This window comes from Tiliqua scincoides, chromosome 7 (genome assembly GCF_035046505.1).
Source record: "Tiliqua scincoides isolate rTilSci1 chromosome 7, rTilSci1.hap2, whole genome shotgun sequence".
Taxonomy (NCBI): domain Eukaryota; kingdom Metazoa; phylum Chordata; class Lepidosauria; order Squamata; family Scincidae; genus Tiliqua; species Tiliqua scincoides.
The window spans coordinates 63,531,275-63,556,863 of record NC_089827.1 but is presented as its reverse complement, the minus strand read 5'-3'; positions in this window follow the sequence as shown (position 1 = coordinate 63,556,863).

Genomic DNA, 25,589 nt, shown 5'->3' with positions numbered 1-25,589 from the left:
TGGAATCGTTGGAGCTCTGCTTTGCTGTATCTGGAACTCTTGACATAGAGCCTATCAAGTCTGCACCAGTAAAATAGCTGGTGCAGACTTGAGAAGCCTCATTGAGGGGCTTGGGCTTTCCCTGGGGGAAGGGGAGGCTTTAACACTGCTGCTCCAGCTGGTTCAGGGAAGCTCAGGATTGGGCTGTCATTCATATAGCTTATACATTATATTGTTCATTTGGTGCTGGAGATGAACTCCAGTCTGCATCACATGAATGATGTGGGGAGAAGGGTTAGTGGGTGGATGATATAGTGGGGGAAAGCTCCTTCCTGTCCTGGAAGGACTATCAACCTCAGTTCCCTTTCTGTAAAATAGACCAAGGGTGCTTTTGTAAGGATGACTGAAATGGGATGCTGCATGAAGGATAAAGTAGAGTAGTAGTCAAGAGGAGTTCCATGCAATTCCCTCGGACCTTAGTCCAATACATTATATCTTCTTACCTTTTTTGCATCTTGTTCAGTGCAATGCTAAGCACGTTTACACAGAAGTAGGTCCCATCAAACTCAATGAGGCTTGCACCCTAGTAAGTGGACTTAGGCATTCAGCCTTAATAGCCTGATGCCATTTAACATAACTAGAAAATGGATGAAACCTGCAAGGAAGATGCTTTTACTCTTTTCATCCTTGACATAAAGCTCATTGTGAAATCGCCTGCTGAAAGCCTGTCATCTTTTGGTACCCTCTGAGTGAAAACCGGAATAGCATTTTGATGATGCCACCAGCTGGAATAATTTTGCCTCTATTACAACTATTGACATAATAGTTTCTGCTGAATTATTTATTTGCAGGGATTATGTTTGAGGGGACGCCATAGGAGACTCCCCCAGTCTGAGCCCAGGCAACAGAACAATACATTTAACCTGATTTACATCCTAGCAGCACTGCAAAAGTATTGCTTTGATGGTCTTTTACCAGACTTCTGCAAGCCTCATATAAAGTCTTTTTTTAAAAAAAAAATCAGTTACTTGTTCTTGATGCCCAAAATATACAACCAACACATCCAGAGTCCTATATAAGGACTTTAATTAGTTAAATTATGGTGGCCTCTATCCAAAGCTCTTCACATGCAGCTATTGAACAGATGGTGTTATCTGTTCCAACAGCACAAATTACTTCTTTGGGATGGAAAGAGGAAGGCGGGTCTGGGATGGAAAGGGGAAGGCAGGCCTAGAAGGTCCTCCTTTCCAGTAGGTGTGCATGTCTTTTTTTTTACCCTGCACAGGCCACAATCTGTGCCAGATTGCACCAGTCACCCTTACTGGAGAGACACAGAAGCATTTAAACCTGTTAATTGAAACAGTGGAGAAAAGCATGTCTCCTAGAGTAAAGCAACCATTTTCAAAGATCTAAAAGGTAGAATGCTTCATCAAAAAGAGCCATACTGGAAGTTGTAACTAGTCTGCATACGTATTAGATGCAAGTGAATGACATACCTGAGGCATCATGGACTTGAATGAAATGATCTTCAAGTGACCATTTTCACATAGACAGTCCTCATTTTCAGCTAGTGTTAGGATCCTGCGAAACGTAGTGGATACCAAATTAGCAGATACTGAATCATTGAGCCTTTGGGAAAAATGGGGTTAGGTTCCAGGAGACACTCCTCACCATACACTCTTATGAATTTTATGAACCTGAATCTTAACTTGAAGTCTGTGGGGCTGGGTGATAGTGAGGTCTCATCAAATCTCCAAGATCGATGCTCTTCTTTGCTGAATATCTCTTGATGCATTGAAGGTTGTGGTGATGACAATTTTTCCATGCTGGCTATCCTTTGACTCATTGAAGGTTGCTGGCCCAACAGTGAGGCCTCAGAGTTCAGTAGTGTGGAGGGGGCTGCTTCACTTCTCCTCCTCCTTCACCTGTCTCTTGAGTCCTTCCCTTGACTTGCCCGAGAGCAGCCCTCAGGTTGCCTTCAAGAGACCTCTCATCATCAGCCTCTCGTTATCGTCAGAGTTGTGAAGGTTCAGCCAGGATGAGGTCTCTTGTTATCTGGTGTGTTCCCTGGGGCATTTGGTGGGCCGCTGTGAGATACAGGAAGCTGGACTAGATGGGCCTATGGCCTGATCCAGCGGGGCTATTCTTATGTTCTTATGTTCTTAAGTTCCCAGGATGTGATGGTAGAGCAAGTCTGGAAGTAGACACAAATATGTCTGACAAGTCCCCATGAGCCAATACTAATACTCATTTGATGCAGAAAACTAGCACTGGGTCATGAAGGAGACAGAAACAGAATTGACTGTACTGTGTGTACATGAATATGTGTCCATATTCAGGTGAAGTTTTCAAATGTACTATAATCAAGAGGACAAATAATGGAAATTTCATTCTTTAAAAATCACCATAGGCTGTACTATAATTTGTTGTTCTAGCTTTGAAGGCTTCATTCTGTACCCCTGCATAGCTGAGGTGGATCAGAACCTTGGAGCTACTCAGAAAATACTATTACTTATATTTTAGCAGTTTTGTGCTATGCTGGTCAAGAGGTGAATCCTTTAGATCAATTCTACATTCATAAGAAAATGATAATATTTTTGGTATTTTCTTTCTTTACTGAATAATTTAGTAAATCAAGTCTAAGGACAAAAATGCTTTTAATATTCAGTAAACAATAATTTTGCAAAATTTAAAATTTCATATAAAAGAATATATATACGTATAATATGCATTCAGAACACTTCTACTTTCCATGAAAATAACACTTTAGTACATGTGGCTATTTTTCCTTCCAGCCTGACTTCCTGTGTGTTTGACTACAGAATAGCAGGTGACTGTAGCAAAGTGTCATTACAAGTGGCTCAGCAGGGTCTCTCTGCCATACATCCACAGGAGACAGCTCATCTGTTTAATCCTTATGTTTTAGTCAACCTTCCTTATTATGCGTGAAGGGCTCCAGCGCTCAGCTGGATTTTGACTCCCAGAATGAATTGATGGAGCTCTTTGATCTTTGCTGTGTATTGCCTCTGCTTCTTCTTTCATCTTGATGCATGATCTTCCCAACTCCAGCTTTGTTTTTCTACATGGCTTCACCAATTTTATTTTGTTCCTCCCCTTTTTGGGGACATTCCCTTTTTATGTGGATTGAGCCTGATGCATCTTTTGAATATAATACTAACTGTTTGGCAGGTGCGTTTAAAAATACACAAGATGATTGACAGCCCAGTCCTGAGCTGGCCGGGGTGCCCAGGCTCGGCGGCACTGAGAAGGGCTGCCACCAGATCCTGCGACGCCTTGGGAGAAGGGGACTTTCATCCCCAAGCAACCCCGCAATTAGGCTACTCACTTTACTGCCGGCCAAAAGGTTGGCAGTAAGGTAAAGGCGCTCGTGTAGGGCTCTGTGCCCTACACGAGCACCCTGGATCCTGCGAAATGGAGCTCCGCAGACCCGCCTCCCTCCCTCCCCCAGCACACCTCCAGCCCACCCCCTGGCACACCTCCCCCTCCCTGGAACGCCTCGCCCTCCACCCCCGTCTACCAAGACCACCGAGCCGCGGGAGCTGAGCGACCACCCCGTGCTAACCCAGCACCAGCTGGAGCTGGGCTAGCACCAGCAGGAGCCCAGCAGTGAGGTTGGCAAACATGCCTTATGGCACGTTTGTGACTGTGCTTGGCGGCGAGGAGCTATGCCACCAAGCACAGGATTGGGCTCTAAGATGTTTATGTTTATTGAGGAGAAACAGATAGCATTATCTAAATCTTTAAATGAGGCATTGGAACCATTTATATCAGCATTTCTCAACTTTTGTCCCCCGCTGTACCACTTCGCTGTACCACTTTGCTATTGGAAGTACCACTGGAAGTAACTGGTGATTATGTTATTGCCAGTTATTTCCAGACAGGAGGCCTGACACAAAGCAACAAACACCAGTAAGAGGCTCAGGGTGGGTGGGAGGACTTTGTGAGTGAATGAAAATCACATGCTGGCGCTCTACCCACCAAGCTGGGCCAAGCCTCCTATTGCTGTTTGTCACTGGCGTAGCTAATGAATGTGTAGCCCGGTGCAGAGCTCAAAATGATGTCCTGGAAGTGATGTCACAAGCGGAAGTGATGGCACACTTGGGCTTTTTAAAAAGTACAAAATGGGGGGAAACCTGCCTCCTCCTCCCAGCAGTCCACCACCCACTTGATCTGCCACTTCCCCCAGCCATTGGCATAGCTAAGGCATCTATCTGCTACCTGGGATCAAAGATTTTGTAGCCCCCCCGTGACAAAATCAAATTTAATTAATTCAAATAAATAAAAAGTGTACCCCTTATTGTTTAAAGACACTGTGCTAGGGTGAAGAGGGACAGTTATTCTCTCCCTGCTAAATATAAGAGGAGTACCACTTGAAAAAATGCCTCTTTGCCAGTTAGCGGGAGTAGCTGTATTATGATACATGGAAATGAGAGCTGACTCATATTAACACCTTATTGGTTCCATGCTGTATCATAGTAACATCTCATTGGCTCAGGGCCCAATACTATCCAATTTTCCAGCACTGGTGTAGCTGCAATGCTGCCCCAAGATAAGGGAACAAATGTTCCCATACCTGAAGGGGACCTCTGTGACTGCTGCCCCATGATAAGATGCAGTGCATGCCCCATTGGCACAGCAGCACCAGCACTGGAAATTTGGATAGGATTGGGCCCTCAGTCAGTCTCATAGGTCAGTTTTGAGTTAAAGAAATCCACTTTTTGTTCCTTAAGGCAGTTGTGTTTTTGTTTTCTGGTTAATTGGCTGTAGCTTTTGATAGAATACAGATATTCTAATGTGGTTTGTTTCCTTGCATTCTGCATTAAATTACCTTTCCAATGATATATAACATGATGGTATTATTGGTACATACCAAGATTTTCACAATTTTGGCCACTAGCGTCAAGCTCGGCTTGTTGCCCACCTAAAGCTTGTTGCCCCAGTGCGACTGCTACCCCCTGCACCCTCTTAGCTACGCCACTGCTGTTTGTCACATTTCGTTGCTGTGATCTGGGAGTCCTGCTGGTACCACCAGACACCACCTTAAGTACCATTTATAGTATGAGTACCACTGGTTGAGAAATGCTGATCTATATAAATCTACAGTGGAATGCACACATTTCATACAATTACTAAGACATACACTGAGGAATTTGAAAAAAAAATACACAAAATATCAAGTATAAGCAGAAGTTCACACTTTTACAAGTATGTGCATTTTTGTGATGCCCGTTGTGATAGCCAAAAGATTTAGCCCCAAAGCTGAGTACATTCTTAGATATGTGCACATCCAGAACAGTAGCCTACTAAGGATTAGAAGGGTCTGAAATAATTCAGATTAGACATGCTATTGGATTTTGCTTGAAGTGTGTTCCTTTTAACTTGAAACCTTGCTTTCTTGCATGGATGATACGGTAAAATGTTTTATCTAAGGTGTCACAATCAGTGTAGTGCAATGGTTCCCAAATTGACTGGGGTCCTGGCCCCCCCCCCCCACAGCCTCTTCTTCCCAGCTCAGCCAGGCGCCGCTGTCTTGGACCTCAAAAAATCATGCAAGATCCAAGATGGCAGTGCCCAAATCATTGTGAGATTTTGCAAGATCCAAGATGGTGGCTGCTGCGAGCGCTGGAAGGAGGGGCCACCGAGGACATTCCACAGCACTCCTGTGAGTGTTTTGCGATACCCTAAGGAGTCGCAATTTGCACAACCCTACTGTTGTGAATCACTACACTTGAGTTTTCTGGCATAGTTCTATGACTGGAATGGAAATCTATGGAGATTCAGAAGATGGAGATTCAAAAAACTCTCAAAGTTTACTGAATCCAAATATTGCTTTTTGAATTTGATATAATATTGTGAGTCTACAGATTCTGGACATATATGGCAATAATGAACAGTTCTGGAGGGGGGCTTTGCAGATTGTCTATTAAAATTCCCAGATTTCCTTTCTGGAATTTGTGTTAGAACTTTTTCTCTTTGTTCAAGACTGCCTATTTTGGTCATGTCTCAGTGTTTCCTGTCCTAGTTCCTCTGTTTTTCTGTAAAATGTATGGAAGCTGCACAAAATGTGCACTTTGGAGAAATAGGCTGAAGGGCAAATGGAACACTGATAGCCAGTAGCGTCACTAGGGTTCGCGCCGCCCAGTGCAGTAGGCCAGTGCATCACCCCCGTGATGGACCTCTTCCCATGCAGTGGGCAGAGGAAAACCCCAGGTGGTGGACGTGTTGATGCACCATTGCCCACCGCTGCTGATTTTGGGCTATAACTTTTGATAGAATAGAGATATTTCAATGAGGTTTGTTTCATTGCATTTTGCATGAAATTACGCATCGAATGATATATAACATGATGATGTTATTCAAAAATACCAAGATTTAAAAAGTTTTGGCTAATAGTGGTGTCACCCCCCCCATGTGCATCACCCAGTGCATCCCACACCCCTCATCTCCCTAGTGATGGCACTGCTAATAGCTGCATGTCCTCCTTGAGTACCATTACACTGTAACCCATTTGGTTGCAATCCTATCAACAACTACTGGGTTTGTGCTGCACTGCTGTAATTCTCAACATCCGTAATTCGGAAATAAGTCTCAGTGAGCTCAAATCAGCTCAGAACCTAGAAAGGTTGTGTGTAGGCTAGCGAAAGACTAGCCTCCTGTGAATTTGTCTTAATCTTTTAAAGCTTGTGGCCATCACCACAACTTGCAGCAACAAATTCCACAGATTAATTGAGAGCTGCATGACGAAGTACTTCCTTTGGGCTATATAAGGCAATGTTTGCATCTCAGAAACAGTGGAATGATTTTGGGCATATCAGGGAAGTGGTCAGGGGAGTACCACATGGGCAACTGGGCAAACCCTTTGGTTTTTTAGGACTGTTCATTTCAGCTGATCAACCAGCTGAACTGGCAAGCTAGTTTTCAAAGTTCTGCTGGGTACCTGTGTGCATGCTTCAAGCGTGAAACTTCATAGAATTGTGAGCCACTCTTAGATTTTAATATTTAACAATATCATGTATAAGAGGAGCCTCAGAGCCTTGGCCTATTGAACATCACAGATGGCTAATTAATCTGTTTATACTGGCATATGCTAGTTGAATATAATTCTGTTTTGGGCTAATGTCAATCTGTTATTCATATTGATTGTAGTACGTACTGATTTTGTTAGAAGGCACTTGTACGAGTGCCGTGAAGGGTTGAGCTCCACACATCCAGCATAGATCTTGGAAGCAAACCATTTACTAAATTCTTGAGACCTGTTTTTCATTTGGGTTATTAATGTGCTGACAAATTAATTAAGGATTGAGAGAGACCAATTTCAGTTATAATTATTAGAAATGTTAATATCTTCAATTTGTATTATTTATTTATTTTAGAGCACAATCCAGCCCTTGACTTGGGCCGGTGCAAGTCCCTTGCGCGAGCCTAGGAGGGTTGCAAATGTGCTGTAAGGCATGTTTGCACCTCCTCAGGAGAAGGCCGGGCTGGTGGTCAGAGAAGCACCGGCCTTCAGAGGCCAATGCAAGCCTCCACGCTGGCTCAGTGCAAGGAGCAAAGTAGGTGGGGGGGCAGGGAGGTGTTCCTGGGCGGAGGGAGGGTGGGAAGTGGGTGGCCCCAGGGGTGGGCTGGCAGGGAGCAGGAGGCAGAGCTGGTATCCAGCAGTTATACCGGATCCCAATCCCCGTTCCCAGGGAAAACAGAGCAGCTTCAAGCTGCTCCGCTCTCCTTGGATTTGCACCACCTCAAGAGGTGGCATAAGTCCGAGGAAACCCATAGGGCCAGCGGCCCTTACCTGGAGGTAAAGGGACATGTTTCCCCTTGCCTCTTCCTGAGCTGCTTATGGCCCCTGTCCTGCTCTGGATACAGTGCAAGCCTCTTGGCTCGCCTGTTTCTGCGCAGGATAGGATTGCGCCCTTATTTATTTACAGCATTTTTACCCCAAGGGAACATGTGTATATAGTTACAGCCTATCTTTAACATAGGTTAACTTGTTTGGTCCTATGCTTAAAATGTCACCACTTCAGACTTGATATTGCAGTCACTGACATCCCAATCCTGAGCTGCAGTGGCGCCAAAATGGCGACTGCTGTATCCTAAGAGTGGTGGGCAGGTGCAGGCATCTCTTTGCAGGCCAGAAAACCTGACATGGAGTCTCTCAACTCTGCGACAGCAAAATAGCCACAGCAAACTTGAGAAGCCCCTTTTGTCCCCTTCCCTCAAGGAGACTTCCTGTGGCTGCCACAGGATGCAGCGGTAGCCGCTTTGGGATCGCTATACCCAGTTGCAACGCCGCCTTTAGGACTGGGTTGCCTGTGACTAGTTATAGCGCAATTTTGGAAGTGGTGAGCACTGGGATATTGCAGCCAATGATAAATTAACGAATGAGGTGGAATTGAAGAAAGGGATTTTGAAAATAAATTATTTTAAGGATATTTGGGATGTATTTGTTAGACATGTTTTTGAGAAAGGAAAAGGGAAATACCCAAAAACGGATTCATTATTTTTTTGGAGGGAAAGGGGACATGTGAATTTGGATGAATGATAGGAGTAAAAGAAAGGAAGGGAAATATGAATTATTTATTATTGAGTGATATCCCGAAGGTGTGTGGGGGGGTGCACAACTGTAAATATGTGTGCGCGTTGTAGTTGTTTGTAAAATAAATTAAAAAAAACAAAAACAAGTGGTGAGTAACTGGGCCCATATGGTAACAGACCAGTGATACCCACTGCCTCAAGTAAGGCTGCACTGGGGGTGGGGGTGTGTGCGCAGAATGAAAGTGATGGTGAGGGGAGGAGGGCAGATTGCACCCGGGGTGGATTTGGTGGCAGTAGCACCTGCCGAATTCTAACTTCCTTCACAGGCCCAATGTGGGCCCATTCATGGGTCCATGTGGACTCGCGCTAGCAATATTGTTGGTGCAGGTCAGGGTTGATCCATGGCGGCAGCAGGAGCTTATCCTGGGGTAAGGGAACAAATGTTCCTTTCCCCCCCCCCCCAAGGAGACTTCCAGATGCCAAAACGTTCCACAGGATGAAGCGGACGCCATGTTGGTGCTGCTGCATCACCAAGGAGAGTTAGGTAGAATTGGAGTTCTATTCTTTTTGCATGTCTCCATGTTCACAAAGTGTTTCAAATGAATCAATATATGTTAGGAATAAAGCTCCTCCCCTTCCTATTACCTTCTCCCCCCCCCCCGGTTTCTTGTAGTTGTGTTGTATCCAGCGATTGTGGTCCCTCTTTTCCACACGGCTTCCATGGTCACCTCAGCCTCTCACTTGTTCCCATATTGAAACACACTGAGAATTTTCAGATACATGCTATCATGAGCACCATCTTTTTTATTCCAGAAGAGTGGGTACTGAATAGACAATGCATGAAGGCCTTTCTAATTCATTGGTCTTGATTCTACTGCAAGAGTTCCTAGCACCAGTTCTTAAACACTCCTATACCTTGGGGGGCTAAAGCCTTTTTATAGTTCATGTTGCATTCTTCATGAAGTTCTGTATTTCACATCATAGGACATAAGATGGGGAAGATAACGCTGCACAATAATTGTTCCAAAAACTTTTTGAAATTATGATTTCTGGTAAGAAGGCATTTGATTGCAAGCGTCAATTTTGGGATTTTTGTCCTTTTCATTGTTTTGGGTATGTAAATAACTGTAGAGGTAATCTTCCATGAATTCCTTTAAAAAAGAAAAAGATCTAGAAAATGTTTTAAATAAATACGACATTCTAGAAAAGGTTTCAGAGAAGCATTCTATACTTGCCTGCATGACCTGGTTGTTTCCTGGCATCAGAAATTCAATAGCGAATGCAGGACACAAGTCACTCTTTCTACTTGGCTTCAAGAGCGATGATGGATTTCGTACTTTTGCTGACAACCTTCAAAAGAAGCAAGTGAATTGCTTGTCTCATAATCCTTAATGTACATCAAAATAGCCAGCAGTAGCAGACCTAGAAAGAATATTTTGATTCCAAAATACAAAATGATTGCTGTGAGCAATGCCTAGTCAAAGTGCTTTCACAGGGCATGTTTCCTGCAACTCTTAATGGTACTTGGGAAAAAGTGAAATAATTTTGCTTTGCACTATAAAATCATCCTGGCTGTGGAAAGCACTTCCATCTAATTTTTTGAAATTTAACTCTTTGCATGCTATATTCCATGGAACCATGACAATTTTACTAAAGGGTCTTCGTGTTGTTTGTTTTTCATTTTGGAACTTAAATGCTCCCTGATCTACTGAAGAGTAGTTAATTTTTAAAAGATGTCTCTTGTAGGAAGGAGATGTTTCTAATTTCATCTCTAATTTCTGCCTGGTGTTTTTTTTTCTTTTGCTATTTAAAAACTGCATGCCTGTTTTGTAGTTGGAGCAGTAGCCATGAAATGTCAACATATCACATTTATTTAGGAGAATGCTTTTCTATGAGATTTCAGTTCTGATTTTGTTCCACTTGTAAGAGTGTATAGACTGTCTGATTAGTTAAGATGGAAAGTGCCTACAGAAAAGTATTTAATGGAAGCCAATGGCTTCTGTGGGCCCAATTAAAACTGTCCAACTGTGAAACGCAAGTCCCTAGGTAGAGGTTGGATTGCCCATTTTGAGAGTAGGAGAAAGGAATACCTCGCGTTCTGATTAAAAGGGAATTGTCCAGCTGTTCAAGGGTTCTACCCAATCCCCTAAATTTTAAGAGTATTAATAAGGTTAACCCCAAAGTCCCTCAGTGCGAGTTTACATATGCACCAAGTCTGAACTTGAAGCCCTAGTAACTGCTCTTGAGATATGGATGTACTCTTGGTCCCAAATCAATCTTGTCATTCCTCAGAAAGCAATGAAAGATAATAAGTACTATTCACCTGATTGCCTTCCTGCTCCGAGACAGCTGGTGACGCTTGTCTTCCTGATAACCAGGACTTTCAGATCTAAGGCAGGGATAAAGAAAAGCCCGGAGCTTGCTGAATCTAAATTTGACAGTCGATGGCAGTGTAGAGGGGTCAGGAGGGATAGAATCTCTGACACTTAGAAGAAAGGAACAAAATTTATCTGCTCTGGTTGCAATGATAAGATGTCTCGTTGTCTGGCTTTCTTCTAGCGGATGATTGATCGTGCCCTCCAGCTGGCTAATATCATAATTAACAAAGTTGCTACCGTACCTTGAGAAGTTTAATCGAAAAAAGAAAAAAAATGTGCCAGGAGTAGGATGCCGTTGTCACCCTAAAGATCACAAGCATGCCAGAGTCGACTTTTGCAGCTGCAGAACTGTGTGTGTGGAATAGGAAGGAGCGCACCTGAATGGCTGATGGTATGTTCTGTTTCACAGTTGCCATTTCCCCGATTTCGTCTTTAGAAAATCAAGGAAAAGTTTCTTTTTCATTTTTTTAGAATGTCATTCGGTAGCTTAAGATTTGATGCTGCTTGATAGTTTCTTTGCCGCTGTGAAAGTCATTTTGGAACTTTGTGCCTAATTGTATTATGGTAAGGAGTGTCGCTAAAATACATAGATGTGTATTCATGTACTTGTGAACACAGAAATTTAAAATTTGAAAAAAAAAAAAGAAATACTTAGCAATACTGACTCCAAGTACTCAGAATATCTAGGAAATTCTGTCCGAAACTTCTTGGCTATTGCTTTAAAATACATACACTTTTTGTGGGTTAAAAATTATTCACTGAGCTCTTAGCAATTGTATTTTTTTTTTCTTTGCGAGCTTTATTTGTTCACACAGGGTCCCTGGAGAGAATGTTGCAACTGCCTGGCTAACATATGACTGTGAATATTGACAGTGATGTGAATGTGTGTGTATGTGGTAGCTGTGTGTGTGGTAGCACTATATTAAAAAAAACAGGAGGAAAAAAAAGAATGGGAATTAAATAGAGAGAAAACAATAGCTGATGTATACAACAGGACATGAACAATTGTAATAAGAATAAAGACTGTACACTTTCCCATTATCTTGATTTAGTAAAGCCCCTGGATGAAAGATATTGTGAATGAAATTGTGCATTTTAACCAATTTGGGAGGACTCTTTTGTGGTGCGTGTTCTTTTGGCTATTATTCCAACGACTGAAAATGTTTTACTGAATATGCAACAGCTATTGTGATGCATTTTAATTCTCTCTGAATTATTCTATTCTATGTGTGCTTTTCTGTTAGCAACACATCAGCAGTAGATTTTAGAGACATTAAAATATTATTAATGTAGTGCTATACTTTCAAAAAAAAAAAAGTAGCAATGCATTGGGACTAGAAGGATGCTTCACTATGTATTTCATATTGATATAATGTCTAGTCCATTAAGTGAAGATTTATATTTTAATTCCTAGCCCCCCCCCCCCAAAAAAAAAAATTAGAAGTGGTGACTGGCAGTCTCCTTTTTTTCTCGAATAGCGGTCTGAATTGAAATATGATTTCTTGACCAGAAACGTTCTTTCTGTGTCATCAAAGAAAGGTAATAATCTTAACCTTGCGTGGTGTTTTTATTGTCAAATATTGCTTATTAAAAAAATTAATATGTTTTGTTTGCAACAAGAAATGGTTTGCGTACAGATTAGTAATGCAAATTCCAAACAGAAGGAAAGATTAAGCTGCTAGAGTGATTATATTGTTGTTTTAATCGGCACTCCCATGTAATTGAGACTTAGTGTATTGTTAGAACTCAGCTGGAGAACCAAATGTCTATATGGATTACAGGAGGCAACACTAAAGCAATGTCACAGCAGATGTGTCTGGCTTTCAACAGGATTATTTCCTGGTTATGTAGCAATGAATGCCTTGTAATAGTTTCAGAGGAACTAATAATTTTTTTGGAAATATGTTAATAGCAAATGTGCTAATGTAAAGGGGGAGAAGATTAGTGATGCATTCTTTTGCTCTGAAATAAGAATATAATAAATGCCCCCCAGGTGACACAGGCTGCAGCAATTTTTATTGGAGATTACAGCTTGAGGGACCTTTGCTTGGGTGATTAACCCTTCAGAAATTAAAACCCAGAGCTAAAGCACTCAGTCCAATTTAAATGCAAACACAGAAAAAAGAGTTATTATTCAAGTTTTGAAAAACCTCTTCATTTTAATTTTTGCATGTTGGTGAGAAGATGGCAATGGAGAAAAGGAGCTTGATTTACAGCGGATAAGAGGACTTGAAGGTACTGACTTTCCGGAATCCAGAGCTGGGAATGATGCTTGCAAAGGAGTCTCAGAGCTAAGAATGATTGTCTTGAAGTTATGAAAAAGGTAAGATAGCAACATAGATTTAATATCAAGTTCAATTACACTGTGTTCTTGCAACGTGATTGAGGCTGCAATCCTCTGCACTCTTTCATGGAAGTAAACCCCATTGAACTCAATGGCACTTACTTTTGAGTAGACATGCATAGGACTGGGGTGTGACTCTGACAACTAACTTGTTCATGTTGTGGGCAGCCTAACATAGGGAATGCTTTAAGAATTAAACAGCAAAGTCTTTAAAATCTGTCTTTTAAGCTGGCAAGGCATGGAAGAATATGCATAATGTATGTGAGTAAGCCTATTAATTTCAAGAGGACTAGACACACACTTTGATTTAATCACACACATACTTTGTGGGATTAAGGAAAAGGATTTTAGTTATAATAAACTTCCGAATAGGTTCCAGTAATAGTTGTATACAGAGACTAATTATTTTTGTAAAGTTCTGTACATATTGTGCAATTTGCAGGCTTTGGGACACTGAGGCGATAACATTTTAGCATTCTGCAGTGTAACTAGCATAACATTTTTTGCATGTTCTGTGGCTGATAAATTTAACCCTTTTTAAATGGACATTTCCTTGTAATATGACAGTCTTCAATCTACCTGTTAATTTATGGCTAGTATTTTATGTGTTTACTATCTTTTTAGTCATCAGCTGATTAAACAGATCAGAACTATTGTTTTTTGCGCATGAATTATCTTCTCTGAATAATTATGCAGATCTTGATGTAGCATTTCCTGTGGAATAAATAAGATTTTACAGTGCTATTCCAGAAATGGTTTGGAAGGGAAATAGCGACTACTTTTTACAGTTTAAATTAAAACTTTGTCAAGTCCATGCTTAATGATTTCTTTCAATGTCCAAGGATTAAATTGTGATGTTTTGGTAAAATTCAGCTAAAACCTTAGTTTGCTCATTTATAGGCAGAAGGCTAAGAATAGAAGCTCAATATTTGAATTTCAGTAGAGGAACCCCAATATTATATTTCGTGACAGAATTTCAGGTAGAGTTTGACTGCAGGATAATTGTTCTGCCATTGTTCTTGTCAATTCTGCTGCTGTTTCATAGAAAATGTAAATGGATAGAATTCAGCCAAGGATGCACAGATTGGTTTCTCTGTGGTTATTTTCCTGAAGCTGTTTCCTGACATCACCTGTGTAAAATAGCTTGATTTTTCAAGGATCCTGGTAGGATCATGTGACCCTGGCCAGACTGCATGTGACAAGCAGACTGAAGAGAGAATCACATCATGATTGAGAGAAGGCATTGCATAATGGACATCCAGAAAATTCTTCTTAGGGCCTGTCTACATACGTACATAGTGGATAATGTGGCAAAACTATTCCTGAGCTCCATGAGTTCAGATGTATGGGAAGTGCACAAATAATTCTCCCTAATAATCCTCTTGCACACAAAAAATGCATCATGAGTTACTATGTAGTCTGGACGTGCTATCCTTCATTTACTCACTTTTTTCAGAGTGTCCAGACAATCAATGGTGTCCCAGCATTTTTGTGCCATCCTCTTATCCTTTGGCAGGCCTCTTGTGATTTTCTAAAAAGAATGTTGTGGTGTCAAAACTTTTGTGTGGGCTTGCAAAGTGATAGTGAAGCTTTTTGGGTTGATTGTACCTTTAATTAGAAGTATCCTCTTTGTTGCTTCTGCTTCTATAATTGCTGTTTGCCATGACTTGACATAAATGATGAATTGCCCCTTAATTGCTTCTTAATTAGTCTGTCTTGTTCTCTGGGGTGGTTAGCTTTAATCACTGCTTTCCTCTCAATTTCTTTTTCTTTATTGCAAAATGGGGCTATTTTGCAATAAAAAGAAAAAGAAAAAAAAAAAAGAGGAGAGCAATAATTAAAGCCCTCTTCTCCATACCGGGAACAGGAGCACACTAATAAAGAGCCAATCCCAACTGAACAGAAAGCAATTTCAGGAGTAGAATCTGCAAGCCAAAACCTTCAAATAAAAGTTGTAGAAGGCTTTTGCGGAATGGTACTTAATTCTGAGTAAACATTAAAGAGGGATCTTGGATGCAGGGATGGGCACTGGCAGGTAATGTAGCACTATATCAAGTGCAATGGAGAACCACCACTTCAATTTCACATTCAGCTGATTCCATGTGAATTTCACCTTCAGCTGATTGTAGTTCCTCAGTAGTTGAACCAGATACTAAGCCAATTTAGACTCCATGGGAGCAAGCCGCGAGTGTCCTGTCCTGCTCCTACATATTGGGGCACTGTTGCCTCATTGCATGGCATTGCATGCATTATCTGTCCCTTCATGCACAATGTAGTTGTCTCCTAGGCACTAGTTTAGGGCCCAATCCTATCCAGCATTCCAGCACTGATGCAGTTGCAATGCAACCCTGAGGTAAGGGAACAAATGTTCCCTTACCTTGAGGAGGCCTTCATGATTGCACCACCACCACAGGATGTGGTGCATGCCCCATTGGCATGGCTGCATCGGCACTGGAAAGTTGGATAGGATTGGGCACTTAGTGACAAGAGATGTGAATACTCATGGTGTGCCCCCATCCAAATGCTGTGGAGAAGAGCTGGTCAGGCAGGTATATGGTCCACTCCAGCCCACTGATGAGTATAGTAAAAGGGGAGTGAGTGCATCATGGGACTCTGCTGCAGCTTTCCCTTTCAAAAGAGAGCTAAACATTTACTAGTAGTTTTGGGCTGCCATCCTGTTCACAGTTTTGCTGGTGGTAAGCCCCACTGAACACAATGGGGCTTCGGAGTAGAAATGCATAGGATCACACTGTTGGTGAAGCAATCTGGGAGAAGACAAGACAAGAAACCTTTATTGGCATGTTTAAGGAGAAGACTAAGTAAGACTCCATCCTTGAAATCTTATTTTCCGTGTGCAGGAATGTTTTTAATAAGAGACATGAGCAATTACTAACCCTATGCCAAGAGTCTGTGTTTTGATGACTCCACAGGGCCCAATTGATCACGGCCCAGTCTTATCTAACTTTCCAGCACTGATGCTGCTGTGCCAATAGGATGGGCACTTCATCCTATGATGGGAGGGGTAGTCACACAGGCCTTTTCAAGGTAAGGGAATGTTGGTTCCCTTACCAGAGGTCTGCACTGAGGCTGCATTGGTGCTGGAAAGCTGGTTAGTATTGTGCCCTCAAGCAGATTGCCAGACAATGGGGTGAACTTGTCCCAAGCAATTTCTAATTTTAGGTACGGAATTGGTTCCCACCTTCTGCTAAAACAGAGAAAGCTTCCTGTAGGTAGAAAACAAGATGCTAATTCTGTTATGTGGAAGGCTGTGGGTTTGGGGCTATTTTGAGGGACATTAATAGATCCTTGGGTTCGGTGGATTTACAGCTATGGCCAGGGCTATAGTAGGATTTGGGAATTAGATAATCAGAATGGAAGTGAAATTCAATGTCTTCCTAAGAGACACTTGAGGTTAAAAATTTGAGCAGCACTGGCCTAAACTCTGCCATGTGCCTACACAATTAATTAGTTATTTCTTGAAGCTGTTTATTAACCATATACAGGAGTTTCCCCCCTTATCCGCAGGGGTTCCATTCTGAAACCCACTGCAGATAGCTCAAATTGTGGATACGGGCAAATACTCATCCCTGTGGTCCAAGGGGCCGCCCCCCCCCCACTCTGGAGGCGAGGGAAGCTCCACTCCATTCACCTCCAGAGGGGAGTCTGAGCTCAGCATAGGCTGGGGACGTCTGTCTCCAGCCTCTTCCAGGCTCATACTGAGCTCTGTAATAGAAAAAAACACAACTTCCGGTTTCACGGAGAAACTGGAAGTGACGTTTTTAATTCCTTATAAGACATTAGGAGACCCGGGAAAGCCCTGGAGGGATCCTCAGGCCTCCAGAGAGGGCGTGTGCGGGAGTGCATGTGCAGAGGGGCCAGGACCCAATCCATGGATAACTGAATCTGTGGATACAGGATGCGCAGATATGGGGCCCCCTTGTATATTTATGCAATATTATATGATATACAGTACTATAATATTTTCTGGTTGAGAAAGGTTGAAAATGTTGCCTGCCAGCTCTTGTCTGCAGTGTTTCATCCATTCCATCCACTGCATAACTTGAGTATCTATCTTGTAGAAAATTATATAGGTTGTTAAAACTTATATATGCAGTCTCTTTTTCCTATGCAACTTATTTCTCTTTCATCATATCAGAGTCTGCACTGAGCGTGTTATGGTAGAGAAGTGCTAGGCACAGTTGTGGAAAAATTAAGGTCCTGAGGTATCAGCTCCCTTCTTTCTAGTCCTTTCATTAACACTTTAAATACTCTGCAGTTAAAAATAAAAAAATAACGCCCCCCCCCCCCAAAAAGCACCCATGTTTCTATGGGTCTTTGTGAAAAAGAAGAAAATTGATACTTCCTGTTCAACTGGGGGGAAAAAATGAAAAGATCAAGCAACATTTCAGAATCTAAATATATACCTTGAAGATTAGATTAGCACCATATTTTGACTAAGAGATCTACTTGTTTAAAGGATCCGTGATTGTTTTATAATTATATTCCACTCTGCATTCATAACTGTTCCGTCTCCTTTTGGATTTTATAAAGATTACTAATTGCTGTTCATCAGGTTTTGCTCCTGTGTTTCACAGACATTCAGTTTTACCATATCAGTACTGTGAATATTAGAGGATTGCTATAGTAAATTAGACAAAAACCTTTTTTTAAATGTCTTAAACAGCCACAGCTAGATCACATAAGTATACTTTTAAATATTGATTATGCATGCATGCAGTTTCGTGGATTTTTAACTACATATACCATTCAGTTCAGAGCTATTTTTTCCAGAGATAATTAATTTTAATATGAAGTAATGGTTTGATGTTGCTAATGGAGTATTCTGTATATCTAGTGCTAATGAATCTTCTCTTTCATGTCTGTTGAACATTGCCATTATTTTCAATGTTTTAGATTAAAGAAAGAGATGAAATGGAAAATCCTGTATGGGTAGAGTTGTCAACTCTAACTGCAGCTATTCCTGCAGATTTTTTTCCCCAACATGATGTAATGTTGGAAGTTACCAGTGACTCTTAATATCCAGGGTTGTTTTCAATAACCATTTGGAGAATGATGCTGCTTCCTGACAATTCTAGGTGCAATCCTGGAGGACTGGCAATCTTATGTATAGGTTTCTGTGTATTATGATACGTGTTTATGAAATTGTCTAATTCAGTGGTTCCCAAACTTGGATCCAGCAGTGGCTCATGACCCAATTTTCTGTGGTTTGTGCAACTGACAGGGAAGATTGCATCAAGGGTTAAACAAGCTACTACTTGGGGGGGGATCACTGCTGCCCAATCACCTTTATAGCCACACCCCTTAGTATTTATAAATCAGGCAGCAGCCTCTAGGGCCTTCAAAAGATTTGAGAACTACTGGTCTAATCACTTACCAATCCTAACCAGGTCTACTCAGAAGTAAGTCCTATTGTTCAGTGGGGCTTACTCTCAGGAAAGTGTGGTTAGAATTGCAGCCTTAGTATAGCTGTCTCCTAAAAAGCATACAGTATTATCAATGTATCACTTAATAGAAGAATATAATTACAGGAGAGGTGTAAATTCTCCAAATGTACTGTTCTCATCCTCTTAAGCCGCTGCAAGTATTTCACTTCCTGGAAAATATCACAGGCAGGAAAACATTGTAAGATCACAAGAGGGTGGGAAAAAAGGCTTGAAAAAGAGGATAAACTGTCAACGTCCACTTTCTAACATCTTCCTCTTTTCCTCTCTAGCGCAATGATGGCAAACCTTTTGGGCCTGCTCTGTCACAAATTCAGGAAATGTCTAACTTGACTCTTCTGGTGTGTCACACCCTCCTCCCCAATTATCTACAACTTCAGTTATTTAAAAAAAAAATACAGTCCAATCATGTGTGGTGCTATGTATTCTAGAAAGAAACGTCAAATAATTACAAAAATGAAATACAAGTAAAACAAACTCATAAAACACCCCATTGTTGTGGGGTGTTGGTGAATGATGGTGTTTCACCCACACCATTGTGGTGTGTCACCTTTCACACATGTGTCGCAGGTCCGCCATCACTGCTGTAGTGAGAAACGTGGGTTTTCTGCAAAGTTGCTTTAAACATTATAGCACATGGACACACTCCACCATTTCAATAGGTTATTTGTTCATAGATCCAACTTGTCATTTCTGGCTTGTTGGCCTCAAGAATGACTGGATCGTGTGAAGTGCCGTAAGGAGGGCCAAGGCCTTCTTGAGTATTGCAGGGGGCCAAATATGGCCCTAGTGCCGTTTGTATTTGACTATCTTTGATTACAGGGATGTCAGAGCGATTCATATTCATTTGAGGAAGCAATTCCTAATGGCTTATACAAGAATATGTCGGTTTTTCGTGTTCCTGTGCCATTTTGCAACTGCCATAAAGCGCTATCCACTGTATAAAGTTTTCTGCATGGGGGAGAACTGGGAGGGAAATGTTGAAGCACGTCTGAAGTAACCCTGAGTGTGGCTGTTATAGTTAAATATCCAAGAAGAAAATTTTATAGATTATATGCAGTTCTGTAATAGAATACACTTTAAAAGCTTTATTCTCTGGTAGAAAAAAGGTGGTAGACAAAGGGGAATGCTCCCCCCACACTTCAGGAGCAGAACCAACTTGGAAATTGATTCCCAGGGGAGGAGTTTCTTATTTCCACATTCAAGTTGCCAAATCCATCTGGGATGGTGGTTTTTCATGGATCCTCTTACTTCCAAATTTTGGTTGCTGTCAGAGTCTAGGGAAAAGGGAAGGACAGAGCTGGATAGTCCCATTCATTCTCCCTCTCTTGGTAAGTCTGAGGTTTCCCTGAAGTTCCTCAAAGAGGAGGAGGAGCTCTCAGGAGATGGGCAGGAGAATCTGAGCCCAGCCTGGGTTGTCTGCTCTCCCCAATATGTTCCCCAGAGTATTGGCTAAAGCGGTTTGCACCTTGGAGCTGTATACACAAAAGAAGGGACTGGGGATGAGTCTACTTTCACCAAAGGAACCAAAGCAGTTTTTCCCCAAGGGTCTGGGCAAGCCCACGATGACTCTCTTCCTAGATTTCTTTAATATTGGGTTTGTCCAGCTAGTCCTACATCCATACATCCCGTCAACAAGATGTATTCTTTACTCAAGGCAGTGATGAAGAGGACTGAGACACCCACAATGGACGCGCCAATCAAAGTACTGTCTTCCACTAGGAACTGAAACTAAAGTCACAGTATAGGCTGGTCAGTGGAAAGCAAAGGTTAAAGAGAAAGCATTGCCAACTACCAAAAAAGACAATTGGAAGGCCAAAACATGCTAGCTGTCCTTTTGAACTTACAAGCAGTTCTTTCAGGCCAGAGAGCAGAATAGGTTTATATCTGGCTGGACACAGAGGGTTAGCAACAAAGTTTGGCACAAACTCATCCGGAACTCCCTCATCTTCCACTTGAGGCAAGGCAAAGAACAACGCATGATGTCAGATTGCTCCACCTCCCATATCATGTAAATGGCAAAAGCTGAGCCTTCGAGGACCCCTGGGAAGAAATCACCGCAGATACTTGGGTCACAGAAATGGTCACATTTGGTCACTCTGAAGTTCTCCAGCAAATCACAGGATAGATTCGCCAAAATCCAGAAACAGGGACAAGCATGTACTCTGGCAGCCATCGAGCATATATTGGACATTCAGGGAGTCGGACCCAGTGTTCCTGGGTCTATTCTATCTCTCATTTTCTTAGCACCCAACAAGAATGGGGATGCGAAGGCTACACTGAACATCAAGTAGTTGAACATATTTCCAAAAAAGAAACACTTCAAGATGAAAATGCTGCACTCAGATATGGTGGTATTGGAGATGGGATTTTCTGACATCCATAGGCCTTTCGGAAGCTCATCTATATGCCCCAGAACACAAGCAGTTCGTCCAGACACACAGCATCAAGTGATTCGTGGAAGCTATTCATGATGCTACAAGGGGCTGTTCCCAGACTCATAAATGTACGGATGGTTCTGGAGTTTGGCCATGATCGTCCTGACAAGGGCCTTGGAACTAATAGTTTGAAGAGGCAAGTGGCTACCCTCAATCGCATTACTGCAGGGATGGCCAGACCAAGGCTCTTGGGCTCTTTGATATATAATGTGTGGCTCTTGGAAATATGTTGGCTGAACTCCTTTTTGCATCACAATTAATATAAATGGGAAATAAAAATTTTTCAAGCATTATAATTATTTACTGACTATAAACTGAGAGTCCACTGAATTAAAACATAAATTTAATGTTCATGGTGAGTTAAATTCATGGGCAGCTCAATCCTATCCTGCGCTGGAACAGGCAGGCTAGCTAGCCTGCGCTGTATCCAGCTCAGGGTGGGGGCTGACTGCAGTGCAACCTGGGGCAAGGGGAATTGTTTCTCCTTACCCCAGGTAATGCAGCAGCAGCCCCAATATGGCTACTTGGATCTGCGCCACCTAAAGAGGTGGCGCAGATCTGAGCAGCCCAGCAGTAGGCCAGGCCACCCAGGAGGGAGTTTAGGATCTGACCTAAGTACTGGGTCTTGGCTCCACCCCCTTCCTGGGCCCAGTCCACCTTTGGGCCCACCCACCATCCGCTGTTCCCCTGCCCCAGAATGCCCCAGGCCCACCTTCTCCAGTCCTCATAATGCCTTTTAAAGGCATAAAAATATCACTCCCACTTTTAAGGGGAAAAAAAGTTACTGAAAGTGACTTTTTCGGCCAAAACAGCCATTCCGAGCCCCACAGAGGCTGTGGACAGATGCATGTAGCCTATGTGGGGCACAGAAGACTCTCTGGAGGCAAAGGGAGTACAGCTCCCCTAGCCTTAGGAGGTCAGGGGTGCCCCTGGTATCCATGGGTTCAGCTAATTACATGGGGTTCCAGAACAGAACCTTTACGGGGCATTCCTATAGTCACTAGATCAGATATCTCTGATTCGATCACCCAACATTTTTTTTAAATTAGGGAGTAAATCAGGTCTAGGGTGGCCTGATTTGGGTTGGAATTGCATCATTGCGGAAAGAGGGTTTTCACTCTGTTCCCAGTGCAAATACATCCGCCCTCCCAGCTACTATGATCCAAGTGCCTTTTTTTCTGTCCATGGTCACTAGGACTTGGGGGAGGCAGTTTGGATTATGGTCTTGGTGTAGGGCAGTGTTCTTCAATCTTGATGTCAGGACCCCAATGGGGTCATGAAGCTTCTGTTATGGGGTCGCGGCAACTTAAGGGAATGAAAAAGGTTGGAGATCACTGCACTGGAGCACCACCAGTTAAAGGGAGAGGCATCTGGCAAACCCCTTCAGGTACTAGAAGATGCTGTCCTAGTCCTGCTCAGGTTCTTAGCAATTGTGCTAAAATAGCTTTCACTAGTTCCAGGCTTCAGGATAACCTTTTCTGCTGTCTCTAATAAGAATATTTGGTTACACTGACAGTGCTGGGAGGGCATTATGGGGGCAGGGAGTCAGTGGCAATGGGAGTGGGGTGGGAGGATAGTGGGGGGTGGGATTAACAGTTGGGTCCCCAGTCTCGCACTTGATTGACTGATTGATTGATTGATTGATTGATTGATTGATGTTGTGGCATGAAAAAGGATGAAGACCACTGGTGTAGGGGAAAGAAAACTGAAGTGAGTTCAAACTGATGAAAAGAGCCTTGGCTATTAAGGGTTGCCTCCCCTCCCTGCCTTCTCTTCATATCCAGAGATAAAACTCCTCCACATGTGCACGTAGTGCTATGGGAGCTGCTTTCCCATTCTGCTTGCCAGTGTTGTAAATACTGAAACTACATGATTGGCTGAGAAAGAGCCACATGATTGGCTGTGCCCACAGGTTCCCTTATTCACACACATACAACAGCACTGTGACTCACACAGCAAGGAAGCGAGCCTGGTGGAGGCACAGGTTCATTATCTTGTGTATGCCTATACAACAGCAACTCAAAATTCAACGGAAGCAGAAAATGACAGAAGAGACCCAAGACAGTGAACAAAAGAAGGAGCTGAAATATGTTGTGATTCCCTGCTGTGGAAACAACGGTTGCTCATTCAAGATAACAAGCCTGAATCACTGGTCTGTGAAACAACTTTCAAACACACCCAAACCATGAACTTGCATAAAGGAGAAAATCCCATAAGCATTCTGTTTCACTGGTTTCAATTAGTTCCCCTACTGGCTGTCCCAGAAAATGAATTGCAAAAGCTTAAACGTTGCAGAACAAAACAAAGCAAAACTTTGCTTTGGCCTGTGGAATGATAACATGCTATTTTATAGAAAAATCAATTTGGGCTGATACTGGTTTATTATGAGGACCCGAATATGCTAGGGGTAGACATGCCGATAGATGCATTGTAGATTCATTTTAGACATCTGCAAAAAAAAAAAAAAAAAAAATCAATACTGCCCTTTTAAAGTTTTCCCATGGAGGTCCAGCTACAACATGACAAAGTCATTTGTCAATTAAAGTTGCCTGGCTTTTTAAAAAGAAAGAAAGGAAGGAAGAAAACACACAATGTATAATTCAGCCAAAGTTCAAAAGTCAAAAAGTAAAAAAATCAATGTATCGGTGGAAAGAAATTGTTGTCCAAAACAGTGCATTGACATTCAAGAACGACAATCTGTTGAATGTGCTTCTAAGTACAGGCGTCTCTCCATAACTGTGGGGGATCTATCCCAACACCCCCCCCCTAAGGAAATGGAAACCATGGATAAGAGGGGACCCCATTGCTTATGTCTCCCCCCCACACCCATTACATTCATTTTGATTATTTAGCAAGACAGCCAGCCGGCATGTCTCTCCCTTTAACAGCAGCTGTAGCAGAGGAAGGCGTTCACGCAGGCAAGTAGCCTCAATGCTAGAGGAGAAGAACAAATGTTAAACAGGAAGCTGGTCTGTGTAGCTCAGTATTATCTACACCAGTAGTTCTCAAACGTTTTAGCATTGGGACTCACTTTTAGAATGACAATCTGTTGGGACCCACTGGAAGTGATGTCATGACCAGAAGTGACATCATCGAGCAGGAAACTTTTCAACACCCCCATGACAAAGTCAAATCAATCAGGTAAATTAAAAGTTTGAAAATTTATTTAAATCACCACCCTCCTAACCCTCCCAAGCAGTTGCTGATCTGTTTAGAAAAATTCCCCATGCATCCCGAAAGCTGCAATCCTGTCCACACTTACCTGGGAGGAAGCCCCATTGACTCTCATTGCCAAAAGCATATACATGTTAAAAGATCTGTAACATTTCTCCACATGCAGTCACATACCATGGCAGAATCAAGTCTAATATATTAAAAATAAGATGCATATTGATATAAGTGTGGACCCACCTGAAATTGGCTCATGACCCACCTAGTGGGTTCCAGCACACAGACTGAGAAACACTGATCTACACTGTTTAGCAGCAGCTCAGGTTAGGGGCGGAAGCTCAGCAGTGTAGAGCACATGTGTTGCATGCAAAAGATCCCAGGTTTAGTCTTCGGATACCCTACATTTTGGTGTGCCTTGTCCTCTTTTGCAGTTATGATGTCTGGTCACCCTTCCCCAACTGTTCTCATTTCTCTCCTGTACCATGTATTTCCTTGTTATGTGAGTTGTTTTAGCCTATTTTTAACTGAAATGAAAGTGAATACGCTGAATATCCTGAATTTTTTTTTAAAACCTTTTCAAGCCCAGAAAATATGCAGGTACAGCAATGCCTTGCACTTTTGTCTGGTTGGGGATCAGAGCAGTGACGTGGCTAGGGGTGTGCAAAGCATTAGGTTTTACAGCGAGCACCATGCTCTGTTTTGCTCCCACTGTCTGGAATGGCTCTGAAGGGGAGGACTAGGGGCTCCTTGCACAGTGTGGTGAGGCTCCCTAGAAAACCTAGTGCATTGCACCCCCTCTAGCTATGGAACTGGATCAGAACATGGACAAAAATAAAAAATGAATGAATGTCAAAGCAGAGCCCTATTCAGCTTACTTTGTCCATCGAAAAGATTTAAATAACTATTTAACACATGTGAATGCGTACAAAACCTAAAATAAACAGGAATAAAAGAAAAATAAACATAAGAATGTGATTGATGCCATGGAAGGTTGATTGAAATTGGACAAAAGAGGAAAGCATATGGGTGAAATATAAAATGTGGTTATAATTTAAAACGGCTGATAGAGCAAAGTGATTAAAGTCAAATGGATGAAAGTCAAGGTATTGTTCTAATGTTTTAGACAAAAGAGAAATATTCTTTTCATGCAAAGACTTTACATGAAAATGGTGTTTTGAGGAAAGTGTTGTTGGAAAAACTGGCAGACAATTTTGCCACCACATCCAAGCTGATATGTAGCTGTAAGTACATTAACCTTGCATGT